At 37.2% G+C, this 24,043-nt stretch overlaps 1 long non-coding RNA gene across 2 annotated transcripts in view; it reads right to left on the bottom strand.

Moving 5' to 3' along the window:
• Positions 1–825: 825 nt before the first annotated feature.
• The window catches only part of Gm32545, a 114,842-nt gene continuing 91,624 nt past the window's right edge, over positions 826–24,043 (bottom strand). For both annotated transcript variants that reach the window (XR_881371.1, XR_881372.1), the window contains one exon: positions 826–1,131. This is a non-coding gene — a long non-coding RNA (predicted gene, 32545). The remainder of the gene's footprint in view (positions 1,132–24,043) is intronic.

Raw genomic sequence — 24,043 nt, 5'->3', positions numbered from 1 at the left:
ACAAGATTGATCATGCATTTAGGAGCCAAAGCCTCTATAATAATAAAGTAGAAATGTCTGTAATCTGTCAAAGAATATCTATGGTAAAATGCTCTATCACAGATCCTACTTATTGGTGATTGAAAAGTGTCCTTTTGAGCCTGAAAATATAATCGGTGGAAACGAATGAATGTGTAGCAATCTATGTAAGTTCTCAAAGAACCAAAGGTCTACAGTGGCTTGAAGAAATAAAGAGATAAAATTTAAAAGGCAGTAATAAAATTGTCAGTTTTGTGCATATCATTATTCATACAGAGAAAGTAAAGAATTTTGCAAGAAAATCTTAGACTTAGCTGACATTAGTAAGGTAGCAACACGTTGACTTCCCATGCACCAGTGAGCACAATAAGCAAAGCAGTTCACTTTTCACAATTCCAAAATCTTGGAGCTCAGTGGACTCTGTAAGGTTTCTCCAGTACACAGCAGAAAGCCTCTATGATTGAAATGTTTTCAGATTGGAAATAGTTGAGATTTATTTATTACTTAGGATAGTCAATGTTTTAAAGATACCAGTTATGCCTGATTAGTATACATATTAATCTGCACATTATGTGTGTATGTATGCATATATGTATACATTTTAATAATTGCATGGAAATTGATAAGCTGATTCTAATTTTGTCATAAAAATTTGACAATGAAGAAAAACAATGCCAATCTTAGAGAACAGCTTTGAATTCTTGCACTAAGAGATATAGAGATTTATTTTAATACTATGATAATTATTCATGTTGTGGTTGTACATAAAGAAAAAATAAATTGAAGAAACAGAAGTGAATCCATAAAAAGCATATATATATAGATTTATTTGGTGATTATACTTCCCATATATTCTGCTTAACAATTTATCTCCAGACTTAGGGCTAAAGCAGCAAGCATTTATCATCTCATATTGTCTCTGTTAGCAACTCCAGCAGCCTCACTGGGTAGCACTGGCTCATGGTGTATCATGAGCCGCAGTCCAGCTGTCAGCTGTGGGGAGCAGCAACAGCTTCCAAGCTCACTCAGGTGGCTTCCGGTGAGAGGTTTCCTGTTCCATCTAGCATGGTTCTCTCCATAGGCTTTTAGAGCAGCTGGCTACCTCAGCAAATACTGGTGTGGAAAAAAAAAAGAGAGAGAGACTAAAAAGAGAACACTCATAATAGAAGCACAGCCTTTCACAGCTTAATATCACAGATGACAAACTGTCCTTTCCTGTGAATGTTATCCGTGTCCCTGAACAACTCGATACAATGTGTAAGGGATTACACAGTGAGAATATTTGAAGGTGACAGTCTGAGGCTATTTTTAGGGCTGGCAACTTCAGAGATGACAGTGGTGGTCTAGTTAAGTATGGAAAAAAATGTTCTTTTTTTTTAATATCTGAGCAATTTGACATTCTTTTAGAAATGAAGATATCTCGTTCATATGTCACATAACATATTAAAAAATAAATGTCAGCTTTAGTGTAAAAGGTAACACAAGAAAGTTTCAGGAGGCCTTAGAGACATTCTTACACAGTAAGGATGTTGAATAGTAGGGGTGATATAGTGTTCTGGGGTCTTTGTATAGCACGATGCACAAAATTATCACTTATTAATGAAAAAAAAAGTCTCTTCATTCAAGGACATCATGAAGACTACAGTATGATAGAAGACAGCACATGGTAGAAGACCTGGCAAAGTTCATAGATAACTCAGAAAAAGAAGCAGATGTCACTACAACTTGCCTTTGCATATGATAAATTACAATGCTGTCAATAGAAATGAAAGATGTTTCCCAAAGTTTCAAGTGTCATTAACGTTGAAATATCATCCTCAGTGACTAATCGATACTATCAGTGTGTATGCACCTCCATCACTATCACTAAGGGTGCATCACTATTACTGTGGTAATACAGCCATCACTGTGGGAATAACACCTTGGCTCTATAAGCTCCACAGTCACCATATAAGCACCACCTTTACTCAGTGAGTGCCACCCTCACTGTGGGAGGATCACTCTCACTCCTAGAGGAGGACTACCTTCATTGTGGCAAGTTCACTCTCATTCTTGGAGAACCATCTTCCCTGTAGGAGAACCACTCTCAGGGTTAGAGTACCAACTTCTTCTATGTGGGAGGAATATCCTCACTTATTGGATGAATGGCAACTTCTTCATATGAATTCAATTCTTGGTATTTATCTATTTGATCATCCACGGTTGCTTATAATTATACATTTTAAACTTCACTCTTATTAAATTTGTCTTGATCTTCATTAGTGCTGATTTTCATCTACTTCAAAAGTGAGGTACATTTGCAATGTGTTCTGAATTCATTCTAGGTTTAGAGATATCTAGGATATCTTAGACTTGAAAGAAACAACCAGAACAAATCAAGATTTACCAGACATTTTAAGATTTGGGAAAATTTACATACATAATTTCCCTTTATAGTTTTTCTCTATTAGTCACTTCTGTTTAGAAGTGTGTAGATCTTCAGAGGCCTCATTAAAATAGAAATCTCTGTTTTAATTATTTATGGCTAGAACACGTCTCTTTTTATCATTTATTTAAGTAAAGATCTTAATAATTAAAAAAAAAGAGAGAGATACTTTAAAGCAAACAAAAGGCAAAAATGGGACTGTAAGGCTTGAAATGGCCTAAAAACTAAATTTAAAATCTTAAAGTAAATAGTGACACAGTATCAAATCTTTCTGTGAAGCCGGGAGTGTTTTACAATGGAAAATTTGGTGAGAATATTTTCAACAACATTACAAAAAAACAAGCCAAAACTTTAATCTTTAAAAAAAGAACTTTAATTTTTGAATTTAAAAGAAAGTTTCATTAAACATCAATAAATATTAATAAACTAGTTTTTTTTCTTGTTAGAAGTTTCAAACATACTCATGGAATTTTTCATTTTAGTCCTAGCAGGTATCTATCTACTATTAAGGGGCTAAGCTGGACATTTGAAGTTCTTTCTTTGATTGCAAGCACAGCCAGAAATGCTAAGACCATTTATAGGATGTCCTTGCTTTGTCCCTAGACATTCTATAAACTCTCCAGAAGAAAGCATTCGAAACCTAAATTGAGAGATGTCTATAAACATACAAGAAGCTCAAAAATATCAATTAGACAGGATCAGAAAAGAATTTCCTGTCAATACATAATATTCAAAACAAAAACATGTACAGAAAAAAAAAGAAAAAATATTAAAAGCAGTAATAGAACAAGGTCAGGTAACACACAAACGCAGACCTATTGAAATTCCCATTAGAAGCTCTAAAAGCTAGAAGGGCCTGGACAGAGATATCTTGTAACCTCAAGAAAAAGTTGCAAACCTAGACTACCATACACAGCAGAACTCTCAATCACCATTAATGAAGAAAACAAGATATTCCAAAAGAAATACACAAATCAAGACCTACAGAAATGCAGAAGGAACACTCCAACTCGAGGAGGATAATGAAATCCAAGAAAACACAGGGAATAAGTAATTTGGTAGCAGCAAATACAAGAAACACACACACATACACACTCACACACTAACAGCACCAACATTAAGATAACAATCACTGGACATTAATTTCTTGCAAAATCAATGGATTCAATTCCCCAGTAAAAAGACACAGACAAACAGAATGGATACAAAAGCAGGATCCATCCTTCTGCTTCATATAAGAAACATATCTCAACAATAAAGATAGACACTACCAAGGAATAAAGGGCTGAAAAAAATGTCTTACAGGCAAACAGGCCCAAGAAGCAAGATGGAGTAGCCATTTTAACAAAATATTAATTAATTGAGCAAAATATTAATTATTCAGAAGACACAGAGAAAGACATATCATACTCATCAAAGGAAATATTTATCAAGAGGCTATCACATTTCTGAACATCTATACCCCAAACAAAATGGCACCCACATTTGTAAAAGAAATACTGCTAAAGCTTAAATTGCATATTAAACTCCATACACTAATAGTGGAAGACTTCAACACTCCACTTTCACCAACTGACAGATCATCAAAAGAAAAACTAAACAGTGAAATTACAAAACTAACAGACATTATAAATCAAATGGACCTAAATATCTATAGAATATTTAGCCCAAACCCAAAAGAATATACCTTTTCTCACCATCTCATGTATTCTTCTCTCAATTTTTCCATATTGTTGGTCACAAAGTAAGCATTAACAGATATAAGAAAACTGAAATAATGCATTGTATCAGACTATCATGGATTAAAGATGGACTCCTCCAATAACAGAAACACTGGAAACCATATACACTCATGGAAACTGAACAACTCTCTACTCAATTGTCTCAGAGTTAGGGAAGAAATGAAGAAATAAAAGACTTTCTAGAATTCAATAAAAAGGGAGGTACAACATAACAGAAATTTATGGGATGCAATGAAAACTGTGCTAATAGGAAAGTACATAGCACACCAAGTGCCCTCATAAAAAAGTTAGAAAGTCCTTATACCAGCAATTCAAAAGAAAATCTTAAAACTCTATGAATAATAAAGCAAACATACCAAAGAACAAAGGAAAGCAGGAAATTATCAAAAAAAAAAAAAAGAGTGAAATCGATCACTTTGAAGCAAAGTTAACAATATAAAGAATCAGAGGTGATTCTCTGAAAAAAATCAACAAGATAGACAACCTGATGTCAAATTAAACAAACAAACAAACAAACAAACAGAGAGACAGTATCCAAATAAATACAATTAGAAATGAAAAGGAAGACATAACAACAGAAACTGAGGAAATGAAATTAATTATTAGGTTTCTGAAAAAGCCTATACTCCACAAAATGGAAGATCTTAATGAAAACTACAATGTGTTAGACAGATACCACCTAACAAAGTTAAATCAAGATCAGGCAAACCATTGAAACAACCCTATATACACTAAAGAAATAGAAGCAGTAATTACAAGTATCTCAACCAAAAAAAGCACAGGGCCAGATGGTTATAATGCAGAATTCTACTAGATTTTAAAAGAGATAATACCAATACTACTCAATTTTTTCCACAAAATAAGAACAGAAAGAATGCTCTTAAACAAATTCTAAAAAGCCACAGTCAAGCGGTCGCCATCTTGGTTCCGGGACTCAGCAGAACTTAGGAAATTAGTCTGAACAGGTTAGAGGGTGCGCCAGAGAACCAGACAGCTTCTGGGACGGGCAGAAGCACAGAGCCGCTGAGGCAGTACCCTTTGCAGGCTGCAGACAGCCGGCCACCGTCCAGACCAGAGGAAAGGTGTCCGCCTAGCTCGGGAGGCGGCCTCAGCCTCAGGAGCAGCGGTCGCCATCTTGGTTCCAGGACTCCCTGGGACTTAGGAATTTAGTCTGCACAGGTGAGAGTCTGCACCACAGAAGCTGACAGCTTCTGGGAACTGCCAAAGCAACACAGCTTCTGAGAGAGGCCCTGTTTTGGGCCTTCTTCTTCGACCAGGAGGAGGTCCAAAAACAAGATATCTGCGCACCTTCCCTGTAAGAGAGCTTGCCAGCAGAGAGTGCTCTGAGCACTGAAACTCAGAGGAGAGAATCTGTCTCCCAGGTCTGCTGAGAGACGGTAACAGAATCACCAGAAGAACAATCTCTAAACAGAGTCAACTATAACTACTAACTCCAGAGATTACCAGATGGCGAAAGGTAAACGTAGGAATCCTACTAACAGGAACCAAGACCACTCACCATCGTCAGAACCCAGCACTCCCACTTCACCCAGTCCAGGGCACCCCAACACACTCGAAAACCTAGACCTAGATTTAAAAGCGTATCTCATGATGATGGTAGAGGACATCAAGAAGGACTTTAATAAATCACTTAAAGAAATACAGGAGAACACTGCTAAAGAGTTACAAGTCCTTAAAGAAAAACAGGAAAACACAATCAAACAGGTAGAAGTCCTTACAGAAAAAGAGGAAAAAACATACAAACAGATGATGGAAATGAACAAAACCATACTAGACCTAAAAAGGGAAGTAGACACAATAAATAAACTCAAAGTGAGGCAACACTGGAGATAGAAACCCTAGGAAAGAAATCTGGAACCATAGATGTGAGCATCAGCAACAGAATACAAGAGATGGAAGAGAGAATCTCAGGTGCAGAAGATTCCATAGAGAACATCGGCACAACAATCAAAGAAAATGGAAAATGCAAAAAGATCCTAACTCAAAATATCCAGGAAATCCAGGACACAATGAGAAGACCAAACCTACGGATAATAGGAGTGGATGAGAATGAAGATTTTCAACTCAAAGGACCAGCAAACATCTTCAACAAAATTATTGAAGAAAACTTCCCAAATATAAAGAAAGAGATACCTATGAACATACAAGAAGCCTACAGAACTCCTAATAGACTGGACCAGAAAAAAAATTCCTCCCGACACATAATAATCAGAACAACAAATGCACTAAATAAAGATAGAATACTAAAAGCAGTAAGGGAAAAATGTCAAGTAACATACAAAGGCAAGCCTATCAGAATTACACCAGATTTTTCACCAGAGACTATGAAAGCCAGAAGAGCCTGGACAGATGTTATACAGACACTAAGAGAACACAAATTCCAGCCCAGGCTACTATACCCAGCCAAACTCTCAATTACCATAGATGGAGAAACCAAAGTATTCCACGACAAAACCAAATTCACACATTATCTCTCCACGAATCCAGCCCTTCAAAGGTTAATAACAGAAAAAAACCAATACAATGCCCTAGAAAAAACAAGAAGGTAATCCCTCAACAAACCTAAAAGAAGACAGCCACAAGAACAGAATGCTAACTTTAACAACAAAAATAACAGGAAGCAACAATTACTTTTCCTTAATATCTCTTAACATCAATGGTCTCAACTCCCCAATAAAAAGACATAGACTAACAAACTGGCTACACAAACAAGACCCAACATTTTGCTGTTTACAGGAGACACATCTCAGAGAAAAAGATAGACACTACCTCAGAATAAAAGGCTGGAAAACAATTTTCCAAGCAAATGGTATGAAGAAACAAGCTGGAGTAGCCATCCTAATATCTGATAAGATTGACTTCCAACCCAAAGTCATCAAAAAAGACAAGGAGGGGCACTTCGTTCTCATCAAAGTTAAAATCCTCCAAGAGGAACTCTCAATTCTGAATATCTATGCTCCAAATACAAGGGCAGCCACATTCATTAAAGAAACTTTAGTAAAGCTCAAAGCACACATTGCACCTCACACAATAATAGTGGGAGACTTCAACACACCACTTTCACCAATGGACAGATCATGGAAAGAGAAACTAAACAGGGACACACTGAAACTAACAGAAGTGATGAAACAAATGGATCTGACAGATATCTACAGAACAATTTATCCTAAAACAAAAGGATATACCTTCTTCTCAGCACCTCATGGTACCTTCTCCAAAATTGACCACATAATAGGTCAAAAAACAGGCCTCAACAGATTCAAAAATATTGAAATTGTCCCATGTATCCTATCAGATCACCATGCACTAAGGCTGATCTTCAATAACAAAAAAAATAACAGAAAGCCAACACTCACGTGGAAACTGAACAACACTCTTCTCAATGATACCTTGGTCAAGGAATGAATAAAGAAAGAAATTAAAGACTTTTTAGAGTTTAATGAAAATGAAGCCACAACGTACCCAAACCTTTGGAACACAATGAAAGCATTTCTAAGAGGGAAACTCATAGCTCTGAGTGCCTCCATGAAGAAACGGGAGAGAGCACATACTAGCAGCTTGACAACACATCTAAAAGCTCTAGAAAAAAAAGGAAGCAAATTCACCCAAGAGGAGTAGACGGCAGGAAATAATCAAACTCAGGGGTGAAATCAACCAAGTGGAAACAAGAAGAACTATTCAAAGAATTAACCAAACGAAGAGTTGGTTCTTTGAGAAAATCAACAAGATAGATAAACCCTTAGCTAGACTCACTAGAGGGCACAGAGACAAAATCCTAATTAACAAAATCAGAACTGAAAAGGGAGACATAACAACAGATCCTGAAGAAATCCAAAACACCATCAGATCCTTCTACAAAAGGCTATACTCAACAAAACTGGAAAACCTGGACGAAATGGACAAATTTCTGGACAGATACCAGGTACCAAAGTTGAATCAGGATCAAGTTGACCTTCTAAACAGTCCCATATCCCCTAAAGAAATAGAAGCAGTTATAAATAGTCTCCCAGCCAAAAAAAGCCCAGGACCAGACGGGTTTAGTGCAGAGTTCTATCAGACCTTCAAAGAAGATCTAATTCCAGTTCTGCACAAACTTTTTCACAAGATAGAAGTAGAAAGTACTCTACCCAACTCATTTTATGAAGCCACTATTACTCTGATACCTAAACCACAGAAAGATTCAACAAAGATAGAGAACTTCAGACCAATTTCTCTTATGAATATCGATGCAAAAATCCTCAATAAAATTCTCGCTAACCGAATCCAAGAACACATTAAAGCAATCATCCATCCTGAACAAGTAGGTTTTATTCCAGGGATGCAGGGATGGTTTAATATACGAAAATCCATCAATGTAATCCACTATATAAACAAACTCAAAGACAAAAACCACATGATCATCTCTTAGATGCAGAAAAAGCATTTGACAAGATCCAACACCCATTCATGATAAAAGTTCTGGAAAGATCAGGAATTCAAGGCCCATACCTAAACATGATAAAAGCAATCTACAGCAAACCAGGAGCCAACATCAAAGTAAATGGAGATAAGCTGGAAGCAATCCCACTAAAATCAGGGACTAGACAAGGCTGCCCACTTTCTCCCTACCTTTTCAACATAGTACTTGAAGTATTAGCCAGAGCAATTCGACAACAAAAGGAGATCAAGGGGATACAAATTGGAAAGGAGGAAGTCAAAATATCACTTTTTGCAGATGATATGATAGTTTATATAAGTGACCCTAAAAATTCCACCAGAGAACTCCTAAACCTGATAAACAGCTTCGGTGAAGTAGCTGGATATAAAATTAACTCAAACAAGTCAATGGCCTTTCTCTACACAAAGAATAAACAGGCTGAGAAAGAAATTAGGGAAACAACACCCTTCTCAATAGTCACAAATAATATAAAATATCTCGGAGTGACTCTAACTAAGGAAGTGAAAGATCTGTATGATAAAAACTTCAAGTCTCTGAAGAAAGAAATTAAAGAAGATCTCAGAAGATGGAAAGATCTCCCATGCTCATGGATTGGCAGGATCAACATTGTAAAAATGGCTATCTTGCCAAAAGCAATCTACAGATTCAATGCAATCCCCATCAAAATTCCAACTCAATTCTTCAACGAATTAGAAGGAGCAATTTGCAAATTCATCTGGAATAACAAAAAACCTAGGATAGCAAAAACTCTTCTCAAGGATAAAAGAACCTTTGGTGGAATCACCATGCCTGACCTAAAGCTTTACTACAGAGCAATTGTGGTAAAAACTGCATGGTACTGGTATAGAGACAGACAAGTAGACCAATGGAATAGAACTGAAGACCCAGAAATGAACCCACACACCTATGGTCACTTGATCTTCGACAAGGGAGCTAAAACCATCCAGTGGAAGAAAGACAGCATTTTCAACAATTGGTGCTGGCACAACTGGTTGTTATCCTGTAGAAGAATTTGAATCGATCCATACTTATCTCCTTGTACTAAGGTCAAATCTAAATGGATCAAAGAACTTCACATAAAACCAGAGACACTGAAACTTATAGAGGAGAAAGTGTGGAAAAGCCTTGAAGATATGGGCACAGGGGAAAAATTCCTGAATAGAACAGCAATGGCTTGTGCTGTAAGATCGAGAATTGACAAATGGGACCTAATGAAACTCCAAAGTTTCTGCAAGGCAAAAGACACCGTCAATAAGACAAAGAGACCACCAACAGATTGGGAAAGGATCTTTACCTATCCTAAATCAGATAGGGGACTAATATCCAACATATATAAAAAACTCAAGAAGGTGGACTTCAGAAAATCAAATAACCCCATTAAAAAATGGGGCTCAGAACTGAACAAAGAATTCTCACCTGAGGAATACCGAATGGCATAGAAGCACCTGAAAAAATGTTCAACATCCTTAATCATCAGGGAAATGCAAATCAAAACAACCCTGAGATTCCACCTCACAACAGTCAGAATGTCTAAGATCAAAAATTCAGGTGACAGCAGATGCTGGCGAGGATGTGGAGAAAGAGGAACACTCCTCCATTGTTGGTGGGATTGCAGGCTTGTACAACCACTCTGGAAATCCGTCTGGCGGTTCCTCAGAAAATTGGACATAGTACTACCGGAGGATCCAGCAATACCTCTCCTGGGCATATATCCAGAAGATGCCCCAACTGGTAAGAAGGACACACGCTCCACTATGTTCATAGCAGCCTTATTTATAATAGCCAGAAGCTGGAAAGAACCCAGATGCCCCTCAACAGAGGAATGGATACAGAAAATGTGGTACATCTACACAATGGAGTACTACTCAGCTATTAAAAAGAATGAATTTATGAAATTCCTAGCCAAATGGATGGACCTGGAGGGCATCATCCTGAGTGAGGTAACACATTCACAAAGGAACTCACACAATATGTACTCACTGATAAGTGGATATTAGCCCAAAACCTAGGATACCCAAGATATAAGATACAATTTCCTAAACACATGAAACTCAAGAAGAATGAAGACTGAAGTGTGGACACTATGCCCCTCCTTAGAAGTGGGAACAAAACACCCTTGGAAGGAGTTACAGAGACAAAGTTTGGAGCTGAGATGAAAGGATGGACCATGTAGAGACTGCCTTATCCAGGGATCCACCCCATAATCAGCATCCAAACGCTGACACCATTGCATACACTAGCAAGATTTTTATCGAAAGGACCCAGATGTAGCTGTCTCTTGTGAGACTATGCCGGGGCCTAGCAAACACAGAAGTGGATGCCCACAGTCAGCTAATGGATGGATCACAGGGCTCCCAATGGAGGAGCTAGAGAAAGTACCCAAGGAGCTAAAGGGGTCTGCAACCCTATAGGTGGATCAACATTATGAACTAACCAGTACCCCGGAGCTCTTGACTCTAGCTGCATATGTATCAAAAGATGGCCTAGTCGGCCATCACTGGAAAGAGAGGCCCATTGGACACACAAACTTTATATGCCCCAGAACAGGGAAACGCCAGGGCCAAAAAGGGGGAGTGGGCGGGTAGGGGAGTGGGGGTGGGTGGGTATGGGGGACTTTTGGTATAGCATTGGAAATGTAAATGAGCTAAATACCTAATAAAAAATGGAAAGAAAAAAAAAGCCACAGTCATTCTGATACCTAAACTACACAAAGAAGACAATTTCAGACTGATTTACCTTATGTACATAGATGTAAAAAATACTTAGTAAAATACAAACAGAATCTAAGAACAGAAAAAAAAAACAACAAAAAACAAAAAACATGGTCCACCATAATCAAGTAGGATTCATCCCAGGTATTCAGGGATAGATTAATAAACAAAAATCTGTCAACATAATCCAACATATAAACACATTGAAAAAATACTTAATCATCTAATTAGATGCCAATAAAGCATTTGAAAAATAATCCAACAATCCTTCATGTTAAAAGGGTTCAAGAGATCAGGGGTACAAGACACATATCTAAGCATAATCAAAGCAATATCCAATAAGGCAAAAGCCAACATCAAGCTAAATTAAGATAAACTTAAAGCAATTTAATTAAAATTAGGCATAACTCAAGGCTGCTCATTCTCTAACTCTCTATTCAATATATTACTTAAACGTTTAGGTAGAGAAATTAGGCATCTCAAGGTGTTCAAGGGAATATAAATCAGAAAAGAAGTAAAAGTATCACTATTTGTAGAAGATGTGATAGTATATATAAACATCCCTCCCCCCTTAATTCTAATCTTACAGCTGATTTACACCTTCAGAAAAGTGGCTGGATACAAAAGTAACTCAAAGAAATCAGTGGTCCTCCTTTATACAAAGGATAAATGGGCCGAGAAAGAAATTAAGGAAACAACACCCTTTAAGATAGTCACAGATAGTATACAATACCTCAGTGTAACTCTAACCAAACAAGTGAAAGATTTGTATGATAAGAACTTCAAGTCACTAAAGAAAGAAATAGAAGATCTCAGAAGATGGAAAGATCTCCAGTGCTTATGCAAAGGTGGGACTAAAATACTGAAAATATCCTTCTTAGGAAAAGGAATCTACAGATTCAATGCACGCTTCATCAAAATTCCAACACAAGTTTTTATGATAGACAATGATAAAGAAATTTTCAACTTCATATGGAAAAATTAAAAATCCAGAATAGCAAAACAATCTGGAAAAATAACTTTGATAGGAATCAAAGCTTGATTGACCTCAAGCTGTACTTCAGAGCATTAGTGATAAAAAAATAACAATATGTTCTTGGATTCGGTTAGCGAGAATTTTATTGAGGATTTTTGCATCGATATTCATAAGAGAAATTGGTCTGAAGTTCTCTATCTTTGTTGGATCTTTCTGTGGTTTAGGTATCAGAGTAATAGTGGCTTCATAAAATGAGTTGGGTAGAGTACCTTCTACTTCTATTTTGTGAAATAGTTTGTGCAGAATTGGAATTAGATCTTCTTTGAAGGTCTGATAGAACTCTGCACTAAACCCATCTGGTCCTGGGCTTTTTTTGGTTGGGAGACTATTAATAACTGCTTCTATTTCTTTAGGTGATATGGGACTGTTTAGATGGTCAACTTGATCCTGATTCAACTTTGGTACCTGGTATCTGTCCAGAAATTTGTCCATTTCGTCCAACGCTGACACCATTGCATACACTAGCAAGATTTTATTGAAAGGACGCAGATGTAGCTGTCTCTTGTGAGACTATGCCGGGGCCCAGCAAACACAGAAGTGGATGCTCACAGTCAGCTAATGGATGGATCATAGGGCTCCCAATGGAGGAGCTAGAGAAAGTAGCCAAGGAGCTAAAGGGATCTGCAACCCTATAGGTGGAACAACATTATGAGCTAACCAGTACCCCGGAGCTCTTGACTCTAGCTGCATATATATCAAAAGATGGCCTAGTCGGCCATCACTGGAAAGAGAGGCCCATTGGACTTGCAAACTTTATATGCCCCAGTACAGGGGAATACCAGGGCCAAAAAGGGGGAGTGGGTGGGCAGGGGAGTGGGGGTGGGTGGATATGGGGGACTTTTGGTATAGCATTGGAAATGTAAATGAGTTAAATACCTAATAAAAATGGAAAAAAAAATAAAAAATTAAAAAAAAAACAATAAATAAATAAATAAATAAATAAATAAATAAATAAATAGCATGGTATTGGTATAGAAACAGACATGTTGATTGAGGAAATATAATCGAACACCCAAAAATTTATCCACATACTCATGGACACTTGACTCTTGATCAAGAAGCTGAAACCACACAGTGGGAAAAAGCATCTTCAACAAATGATGCTGGTCTAACTGCATATATACAAGTAGAAGAATGCAAATACACCATATTTATTACCATGCACAAATCACAAGTACAGGTGGATTAAAGACCTCAACATAAAACTGGATATACTAACACTCATAGAAGAGAAAGTGAGAAATATCATTTAATGACTTGGTAAAGGAGAAAATTTTTTTCTGAAGAGAACACCGTTTTCTCAGGGTCTAAGATCAACAATTGATAAATGGGACCTTGTGAAACTGCAAAGCTTTAGCAAGGCTTTAGTAACTGTAAAGAGGACAAATTCTACAATTTGGGAAAGGATCTTTACCAACCCTATATATTTCAGAGGGCTAGTATACTAAATTTACAAAGAACTCAAGAAGTTAAAAACCAGTGAATCAAATAACACAATTAAAAAAATGTAGTGCAGACCTGAACAAACAATTCTTAACAAAGGAATCTCAAAAAAAAAAAAAACAAAAAACAAAAAACAAAAAACAAAAACAAAACCAAACACATGACCGTCTCATTAGATGCTGAGAAAGCATTTGACAAAATTCAACATATTTTTTAAGTGAAAAGTCTTCGAAAGATCAGGAATTCAAGGCCTAAACCTAAACCTAGTAAAAGTAATATACAGAAAGTCAGTAGCCAATATAAAACTAAGTGCATAGAACCTTGAAACAATCCCACTATAACCAGGGAGTAGACAAGGCTGCCCACTCTTTTCCTATCTATTCAATATAGTACTTGAAGTTCTAGCTAGAGCAATTAGACAACTAAAGGAGGTCAAAGGGATATTCATTTAAAAGAAAGAAGTCAAAATATCACTATTTGCAGATATGAGGGTATACTTACATGATCCCAAAAAATTCTACCAGAGAACTCCTAAACCTGATAAACAACATCAGCAAAGTGGCTGCATATAAAATTAACTCAAACAAATCAGTGGCCTTCCTCTATTCAAAGGATAAACAAGCTGAGAAAGAAGTTAAGGAATTAATACCCTTCACTATAGTCACAAATAATATAAAATACCTTGATGTGACTCTAACCAAACAACTGAAAGATCTGTTGGACAAGAACTTCAAGTCTCTGAAGAAGGAAATCAAAGATTATCTCAAGAGATGGAAAGATCTCCCATGCTCATGGATTGGCAGGATTAATATAGTAAAAATGGCTATCTTGCCAAAAGCAATCTACAGATTCAGTGCAATCTCCATTAAAATTCCAAATCAATTCTTCATAGAGTTAGAGCAATTTGCAAATTCACATGGAATAACAAAATCCCAGGATAGCTCTAAGTATTCTCAAAAGTAAAAGAACTTCTGGAGGAATTATTATCCTTGTCCTCAAGCTGTACTACAAACAATAGTGATAATAACTGCATGCTATTGGTTCAGTGACAGGCTGGTAGATCAATGGAATATAATTGAAGACTCAGAAATGAACCACACACCTATAATCAATTGATCTTTGACAAAGGAGCTAAAACCATCCAGTGGAAAAAAAGACATTTTCAACAAGTTTTGCTGGTTCAATTGGAGGTCAGCATCTAGAAGAGTGCAAATTAATCCATTCTTATCTCCTTGTACAAAGCTCAAGTTCAAGTGGATCAAGGACCTACACACACAAAAAAACAAAAAACAAAAACAAAAACAAAAACAAAAACAAAAAAAAACCATATACGCTTAAACTAATAGAGAAACAAGTAAGAAAGACCCTCAAACATATGAGCACAGGGGGAATTTTTCTGAACAGTTCACCAAATGCTTATGCTCTAAGATCAAGAATCAACAAATGGAACATCATAAAATTGCAAAGCTTCTGTAAGGCAAAGGACAGTGTCAATAGGACAAAATGGCAACCCACAGATTTGGAAGAGATCTTTACCAATCCTACCTTCAATAGAGGGATAATCGACCATATATACAAAGAACTCAAGAAATTACATTTCTGAGAATCAAGTAACCCTATTAAAAATGGGGTATAGAGCTAAAAATAGAATTTTCAAATGAAAAATATAAAATGGCTGAGAAGTACCTAAAGAAATGTTCAAATCCCTAGTCATCAGGGAAATGCAAATCAAAGCAACCCTGAGATTCCATCTCACACCACTCAAAATATCTAAGATCAAAAACTCAAGTGACAGCAGAAGCTGGCAAGGATGTAGAGAAAGAGGAACACTCCGCTATTGTTGATGGGATTGCAATCTGGTAAAACCACTCTGGAAATCAGTCTGGCAGTTCCTCAGAAAACTGGACATAGTCATACCTGAGGACCCAGCTATACAACTCGTTGGCATATAACTAAAATATGCTCCAACATATAATAAGGATGCACGTGACACCATGTTCAGAGAAGCCTTATTTATAATAGCCAGAAGCTTGAAAGAACCGAGATGCCCCTCAACAAAGGAATGGATACAGAAAATGTATTAGAAAAAGTAGTATTCACACAACAGAATACTACTCAGCAATTTGAAATAATGAATTCTTGGCGTTCTTAGGCAAATGAATGCACTAGAAAATATCATCCTGAGTGAGGGAACCCAGTCACAAAAGAACACACATGGTATGCACTCACTGAAAAGTGCATATTAGCCCAAAACCTCAGAATACCCAAGATATAATTCATAGACCACATGAGGCTCAATAAGAAGGAAGACCAAAGTGTGGGTGCTTTTGTTCTTCTTAGAAGTCAGAACAAAATATTCATGGGAACAAATAGGAAGACAAAATGTGGAACAGATACTGAAGTAAAGGCCATCAAGAGACTGCCCCTCCTGTGGATCCATCCTATATACAGTCACCAAATGAAGACAGTATTGTGAATGCCAAGAAGTACATGCTGACAGGAGACTGATATAACTTTCTCCTGAGAGGCTCCATCAGAGCCTGACAAATACATAGGTGAATGCTTACAGCCAACCATTGGACTGAGCATGCACATTGGAGGAGTTAGAAAAAAGACTGAAGGAAGTGAAAGGGTTTGCAGCCCCATAGGAGGAAGAACAATATCTTCCAAACAGACACCCCCCCCCCCGAGCTCCCAGGGACTAAGCTACCAACCAAGGAATACACATGGAGAGACCAATGGCTCCAGCCACATATGTAGAAGATGGTGGCCTTGTTGGCCATCAATGGGAGGAGATGGCCTTTGTCCTGTGAAGAAGACGTGTTGCCCTAATATAGGGGAGTGCCAGTATAGGCATGCAGGAGTGGGTGTTTGGGTGGGGGAACACCCTCCTAGAAGCAGTGGGAGGTAGAGGGGATAGGGAGTTTGCAGAGGTGAAACAGGGAAAGGGGATAACATTTGAAGTGTTAAGTAATAAAATATCCAGTAAAAAAAAAAAAGTAATGATCAAAGTCCTTCGTCATAAGGGAAATACAAATTAAAACCACTCTGAGGTTCCAGCTTACACCCATAAGAATGACTAAGGAAAAAAAAAATCTCATGTGATAGTCCATGCTAGCAAGGAGCAAGGCAACACTCCTCTATTCCTGGTGGGGTTGCAAAGTTGTACAACTACTTTGCAATTCAATTTGTCTGTTTCTTAGTTTCTTAGAAATCTGGGAATAGTTCTACCTCAAGACCCAGGTATACCACTCCTGGACATATATCCAAAAGCTGCTTCACCAGTCCTCAAAGACCTTTGCTCAACTATGTTGGTCCTAGTGGCAGAGAATGCACCTAGTGTTGGGAAGACTTTATGTGTCAGCAAGGGGGTTGGGGATACCTAGAGTGACCCCAAGCTGAGCACGTGGTGGAGGGGGTATAACTCTTTCCTGAAGCCCACTCTTCCTGCTCCTCTGATTTCTTGACAGCAGTCAATGACAGTTTAGTGAAGATCTATACTTCTCAGATTTAATATCACCTTTTCAAAATAAGTAGAACTGTTTGTTCTCAAATCAAAAAGACTGTAAAAACTTGGTTGCACCAATATGTACCCCCGACCCCCAGCTACTGTCTCTAGCTGCATATGTATCAGAAGATGGCCTAGTCCGCCATCAGTGGAAAGAGAGGCCCACTGGTCGTGCAAACAATATGCCTCAGTACAGTGGAATGCCAGGGCCAAGAAGTGGGAGTGGGTGGGTGGGTGAGTGGGTGCGGGAGCGTGTGAGAGACTTTTGGGATAGCATTGGAAATGTAAATGAAATAAATACCCAATTAAAAAAATGCCAATACTCATCCAATTGCCTGGTGCTTATGGTCATGGTAGGCAGAAAAATCTGTCTTTGTTGAGTAAAAGACCATCAACACATTTATCATAAGTTTAATAAACAGTCGAAAACTTTACATGACAATGCTATATCAACCTAGTTGTTACTTTCCAGAAATAATTAAAATTCTTATCCATATCGGAAACTAGATATGCTGTTCATATATAATTTTCAGCAATGAAAGTGGAAGCAACATTGTTAGAAATGGTATTTAACTTTAGTGTGCGAAAAGCAAAGACAAATGTTAAGCATTAATGAGGGGAATTGATTTTAATACTTGAATTTGTTTTTAAAATGTATTTTTTAATATGTGTGGATCTATGTCTCTTGTGTGTCTCTGTCTGTCTAGGTCTATCTCACTCTCACCCACTGTCTCTCTCTGACTCTTTCTCTGACTCTGTGTCCTTATCTATGTTGCCCCCTTGGTGTCTCTGTCTTCCTTTCCTTCTGTCTTTCCTTCCTTCTCTCTCTCTCTCTCTGTATATATGTATATATTTGTATGTGTCTGTTGTGTATGTCTGGTACACATACCAAAACAGATATATAGAAATCAGAGGAAAACTTTAAGTAGCTACTTTTCTCTGAGTTCTAAAGATGCAGCTCAGGTGGCCAGCCTGTACACCAAGTGCTATTACTCTCTGTGCCATAATGCTAGCTTTGCAAGCCAAGTATTCTAAAAGAGCTGTCTGCTAAACTTATTCAAATATGCTTTAAACTCCAAGTTATCTTCTTTAAATTCTGAATAAATAAGATATAAGAAAAAACACCAAAATACGTAATGAAAGCATCTGCAATGAGCCTATTAACAGTAATATTAAACATCCAGGTTATGAGGGCATAGTCAGCCTCAGCTGCAGGAGCAGTGCAGGGAGAGGATGTGCTATCTAAGTCAAGGGAAGAAATCTACAATTGACTAACAAGTCTGTGGCACTTTGTGATGATTCCCAGACTCTAGTGTCTCTTTCTAAGCCTGTCTTCATCTATAGAGTCTGACATATTTTTGCAGCAAGCGTTTGGATACAATCTCTACCTGAGTGTTATGGAGGGCAATATTTTCCTTCTAAAAGAAGCCAATCTTGGCTTGCATATACACAACACATGTGTGGGGTTCTATGAACAAAGAGGAGAATTTTATATTTGTCCCGTTTGGCCTGAGTTTGTTGTTTTAAAATGACACTTGAATAGAGTTAGTAAAAAAAAAAAAAAATGGATAAAAACAACAGCCACTTGATAAAGGTTTTAGTGTAAGTTTCTGGAAAGTTCCTTTTGTCATAAGTAGCAAACCTCCAGAGTCATTCTGTTTACAGAGCAGGAGACCTGGGTTCACATGCTGTAGTCTCACAATCCAGCCATGCTCATTTATCACCCTAAAATTTAGTGTCTTTGTCTGTAAAATGGGTGGAATTTGGACATATCAAGCTTTCTTAACCGTTTTATATTTTCGTGATAAATTAACATTGCATAGGACTTGTATATACATTCAGACATGATTATAGATGGAACATTACTGATGGAGACCATTATAGAAAACTATAGCCAATCAATTGTCTATGTTGCCCAGTAACAATGTATACATATACAATATAACTCACACACTAGAAGGCTTAGGGATTACTGCATCAGAAGGGCTGGAAGGATGTTAAGAGACAGAGGCATGAGGAATTGACTATGTGATTTTTTCTTCAAGAAATATAAGAAGGAATGCTCTTGAAATCTCACCCAAAAGTTTGCCTAAACATGAGCCAAACAATAGACATAATAAAGTGGACAGAGGGGAGGACAAAGGGCCTCAGCCCTACACAAAGAACTAAGGGATCATCATCCTGAAAATGAAAGTGTGTTTGTTAAAACTGTCACATTAAAAATGACACAGTAGGATCAAGTGCAGTAAATATCCTTGCATTCATGAGTATACCAAAACAATAAGTTCTTAGATGTGGTATAGTGCATGTTTCCAAATTAAAATCTCATCTTAGGGTGTAATCATTTTCTTCCTCGTTTTCTTAAATCCTGGGAACAAAATAATCATATGCATTTGAATGCTATATAATATAAACATTTGGAGATGAAGGACAATTTCCTTAGGACTAAACAGCAAAGATGGCCTAGATGGCCTACTCCTTTTAGTGTGCTTCCTCATCCCTCCTGGGTTTAAGCTCTTTCTGCAATCAGAGCACTATAGATAAGTGAGAAGCTGTATTCTGGCACAATATTAAATGAAAACTTCATATTTTTCAGCTTTTTTGATTTTTTGAAAAATCCCACCTGACAGTCTTTAAAACACAAGACATGACAATTGGAAAACATATTAGATTATAATGTGGAAGAACTTAGCCAGCAGAGCTAATAATTGTTTATAACTAAGTTTTGTATTTTTTATGTAAAACATTGCAGAGGACAAGATGCAAAATACCTCAATGTGTTAAGTGAGAGTGAGAGTGTTTACAACAGTAATGTGAAAGCACTTGCTTCCAACAAAGTAGCCTTAGGGCTTTTCTGTAAGCAAACACAATAGCCTGCATCCTTCCTTCTCCTTTTTATTTCTCTTCTCTTCTCTTTTCAGTTAGGCACAAGATTCATTGACACTTTTTATAATGCCTCCTTCTGTCAAGGTGTCCCTTTGCCAATCCACACAGTTTTGTCCATCTCTAAATCTTTATTTAAGCTTTTCTCCAGTGGCATCTTTTATCTACTGAGATAACCAACCCCTTTTATCTCCAGGACACTCAGATGAAGGGCTTAAGAAAAACTGGAGTGGGGTGGGCAAGCAGGGCAGGCGTGTTCTGCAGAAGATGCTGGCTCTCATTCTATCCTGTTACTTAGACGTGTGGGGAAATTTAAAAAGATACTTTAGCATGCTGCTAGCTGCTCTGCTCTTCTGTTGCTAGCACATGTTTTTTTATGCATTTTCTACAGTGAGGAAAAATAAATACACAGCAGAACCATGCATTGTTTCACAAATAATCTCCAGTTCAAGTGTCTTAGATCACCACAAAGCAGTTATCTGAATCATTTCAGAAATTGTTTCCCAGTGCACATTGAGGCTTTAATAACAGAACTGAATGATGGCTGTAGTGTTGTTCCCTAAGGTCACAGCATTCTCCTTCAGCTTTTAAAGCTTCTTTACCTTGCTCTGAAAATATAAGAGACCTGCCAATTTTTTCGTCATCAGCACCATGGGTTCTGATGATTACCTGGTCTATTGGGTTGGGCTGGTGTCTGTTACTATGGATCAATGTAAATGAGGTTCACTAGAAACTTAAGCATCTGATCTGGAGACATCCTTTGAATGACTTCCTATCAGTGTGACCCCCTCATCATTAATCTTTGTTTGATTTAGTCTTATAGTTGTATTTGAAAGTAAATATACTGTTTTCCATAAATCTTGAATTTAGGACGTAGTAAAACCAATGCAGGCTGTAATAACACTGTTACCCTCTACCTGGCATCTCTGTGCTTCTGTATATATGACAGTGGAGAATTAATGTTCACTCCTTTCAGGGTTTCCAGGAACATAAAACAAAAACTTAAATATTATAATGTGCACAGTTTACTATTTCACTTTCAATAGCCATTCAATAGATGATGGGAAATGTTATCATATTTAGATCATTGAATGAACTCTCAGGCTCCTTACAGCTTAACAACAACAACAACTGTGTATTTCTTTGTTTCTTATATTGGGAGCACATGTGACTGTAGAATATCTTTTTCCTTGGCAAAAACTGAGAAATAAAGTTAACTTACAAGATGATCTGTAAACAGAGATATGAGACAAGGGAATAGATGGCCCTTGCCCCAAATTTCCATCATCGTTTTTCCATAGTGCCATATTTCATAATTTTAACGACTAAAATAGCACAAATACTTTATAGTTCCGAGGATCAGAAGTGGAGTACAGGTTTCACTTCGCTAACAGCATGCATAGGTGTGGATGCATTTCTCTCCTGCACCTTGTACTCCTGGTAGAAGAGACATTTTTTCTTATTCACAAACACGGTTGGGTACATTTCATTCTTTCTTATTGCTGACCAGGTGAGAATCTCAGCTTCAAGAAGGAGACAACTTTGTTCATACTTCTCATTTCTCCAACTTTGAAGGCTACAACTTATGGCCATGGACCCATTTCTCTTGGCACCTTTTCCAAATACTGTGGGGCCTGCCTCTTATCCTTTTAAGGAGAAATAAGGTTAAATTGTGCCTGTGGGTCTTTAAAATTATAAGGTTGACATTTCAGGGGTGTGGTGGGGGTTGAGTCTCAACACTTTTGACCCTCACAGAACTTGACTGTTTCAACTTTTTCTTACACCTCCATCTTCTATGATAATTCCACATTCTGTTTCCCTCTGTTGTGCTCTGGACTTGTTTTCAGAGCTCTGTACTTTTTAATAAAGTCAACAATAGACTGTGTCAGAATTCCTAGAGGTGAGGAGAGTTATTTTACTTTAGACTTTGTCATAATACATTATTTACACATCTGTTAAAGTTTTTGTAAGAAAATCTAAAACTATGCATCTCAAACACAACTTCGTATCTTTGTGTTAAGTGATAAAAAGTACCCTTGACGAATCTTTTTCCTCAGTGTTGTCTGTGATCCAGAAACACCAGCAAAACTGGAACTGACACAGAGATTAAGAATCGTGAACTTCAGCTCTGTGTGGTGGCAACACACCTTTAATCCCAGCACTCCAGAGGCAGAGGCAGGCAGATTTCTGAGTTCGCGGCCAGCATGGTCTACAAAGTGACTTCCAGGACAGCCAGGGCTATAAAGAGAAACCCTACCTCAACCCCCTCCTCCCCTCCCCCCCCCCAAAAAAAATCCTGAACTTCATACAGGAACTCCGTTCTAACTGGGTTGAACTGACAAGGAGATGATACTCTTCCTAGGGTCTTCTGTTAGTTTGTAGACCACATTAAAGGACAAGCCAGAGGACTGAATGCCATACTGAACCAACAAGAATTTTATGTCTTACAAGAGGAGCTACCATTGGTTGCATATTGCAGAAGAAAGGAGTATAAGCGTCATAACTTGTAAATTAGTTATCTTGTTACAATAGAAGAGGTGATGCTGAAGACAATGATATTAGCCCTCAATTGCCCATACCTTCCTCTATCACACATGGGCATTTTTCAACTTGAATGGCAACAAGTCAAACTATATTTGTCAAATTATTAAGCTGACTCATTTCAGACTTGGAAAGAAAATGACAATATAAAGTATATATAATTTAAACATTGCTTGCTACTGTCACAAAGCTTTATTGAGTGATGAATTATGTACCAATTATGACATTGAAAACTATGAAGAACACCCTCTGCTACATATGCAGCTAGAGATGGCCTAGTCGCCCACCAATGAGAGGAGAGGCTCTTAGTCTTGTGAAGATTTTATGCCCCAGTATAGGGAAATGCCAGAGCCAGGAAGTGGTAGTGGGTGGGTTGGGGAGCAGGGAGAGGGGGGAGGGTATAAGAGATTTTAGGAGGGTAAACTAGGAAAGGGGATAGCATTTGAAATGAAAATGAAGAAAGCATTTAATAAAAATACTTTAAATAGATTAAATATTTTAAAAATCACATTTTAAATATTAACAGTTATTAATTATAAATTCATTCTCATGAAAATCTATGGATTTCTTGGATTGGTATGAAAATGCTAATATTCCTGTCATTTGTAAATGTTTTTGTCTTAAAATAAAAACAAAAACTATGAAGACTATTCTAGGAAAATTAAATATTGTATATCTTGTAATCTTTTCTAGGTTTACCACTTATTCGGTACTGTTATTGAAAATACTAGGATTCAAAATAGTGGGGTGATGGGTGATTTCACTTTTTATTTTTAGCAATTTTGATTTTCTGTTTGGCCTGAAGGACAGTTTATACAAAGGCTGAGAGGAACTTCTTTCTTTCTTTTTTCTTTTTTTTCCCTGACCTTATCTGAAGACTTCTAGCTGAGATTACAATTTCCTGGGGTTGGAGGTAGATATTATCAATTACCAGCTGTTCTTAGCTACATAATTTGAGTAGCTTACTGTGTTGGTAAATGCCAAGTGCTTGAAGGTTAGTATTAATTATTTGTAAAATATTAAGCTACTATAGCTCTCTGATGTTAATAGCAACTTGCAGTGTTTTCTGAATTAGTTCAGTATTTAGCACCTCATCACGTCAGCTTTTCATGTCTTACAGGAGAGGTCAGAGTAGGTTTAATATCATGAAAGATTTTGTGAACTAGAAACAAAAATATACAACCATGAGTTAACATTATGAATTTTCTCTTGTAATTGGAAATGAATAGAGAATCTAAAATATTCACTTATTATTCTGATTAAAATTGATATATTTT

The sequence above is a fragment of the Mus musculus genome, chromosome 4 (assembly GCF_000001635.26).
Source record: "Mus musculus strain C57BL/6J chromosome 4, GRCm38.p6 C57BL/6J".
Taxonomy (NCBI): domain Eukaryota; kingdom Metazoa; phylum Chordata; class Mammalia; order Rodentia; family Muridae; genus Mus; species Mus musculus.
This window is presented reverse-complemented; position numbering and strand designations above follow the sequence as displayed.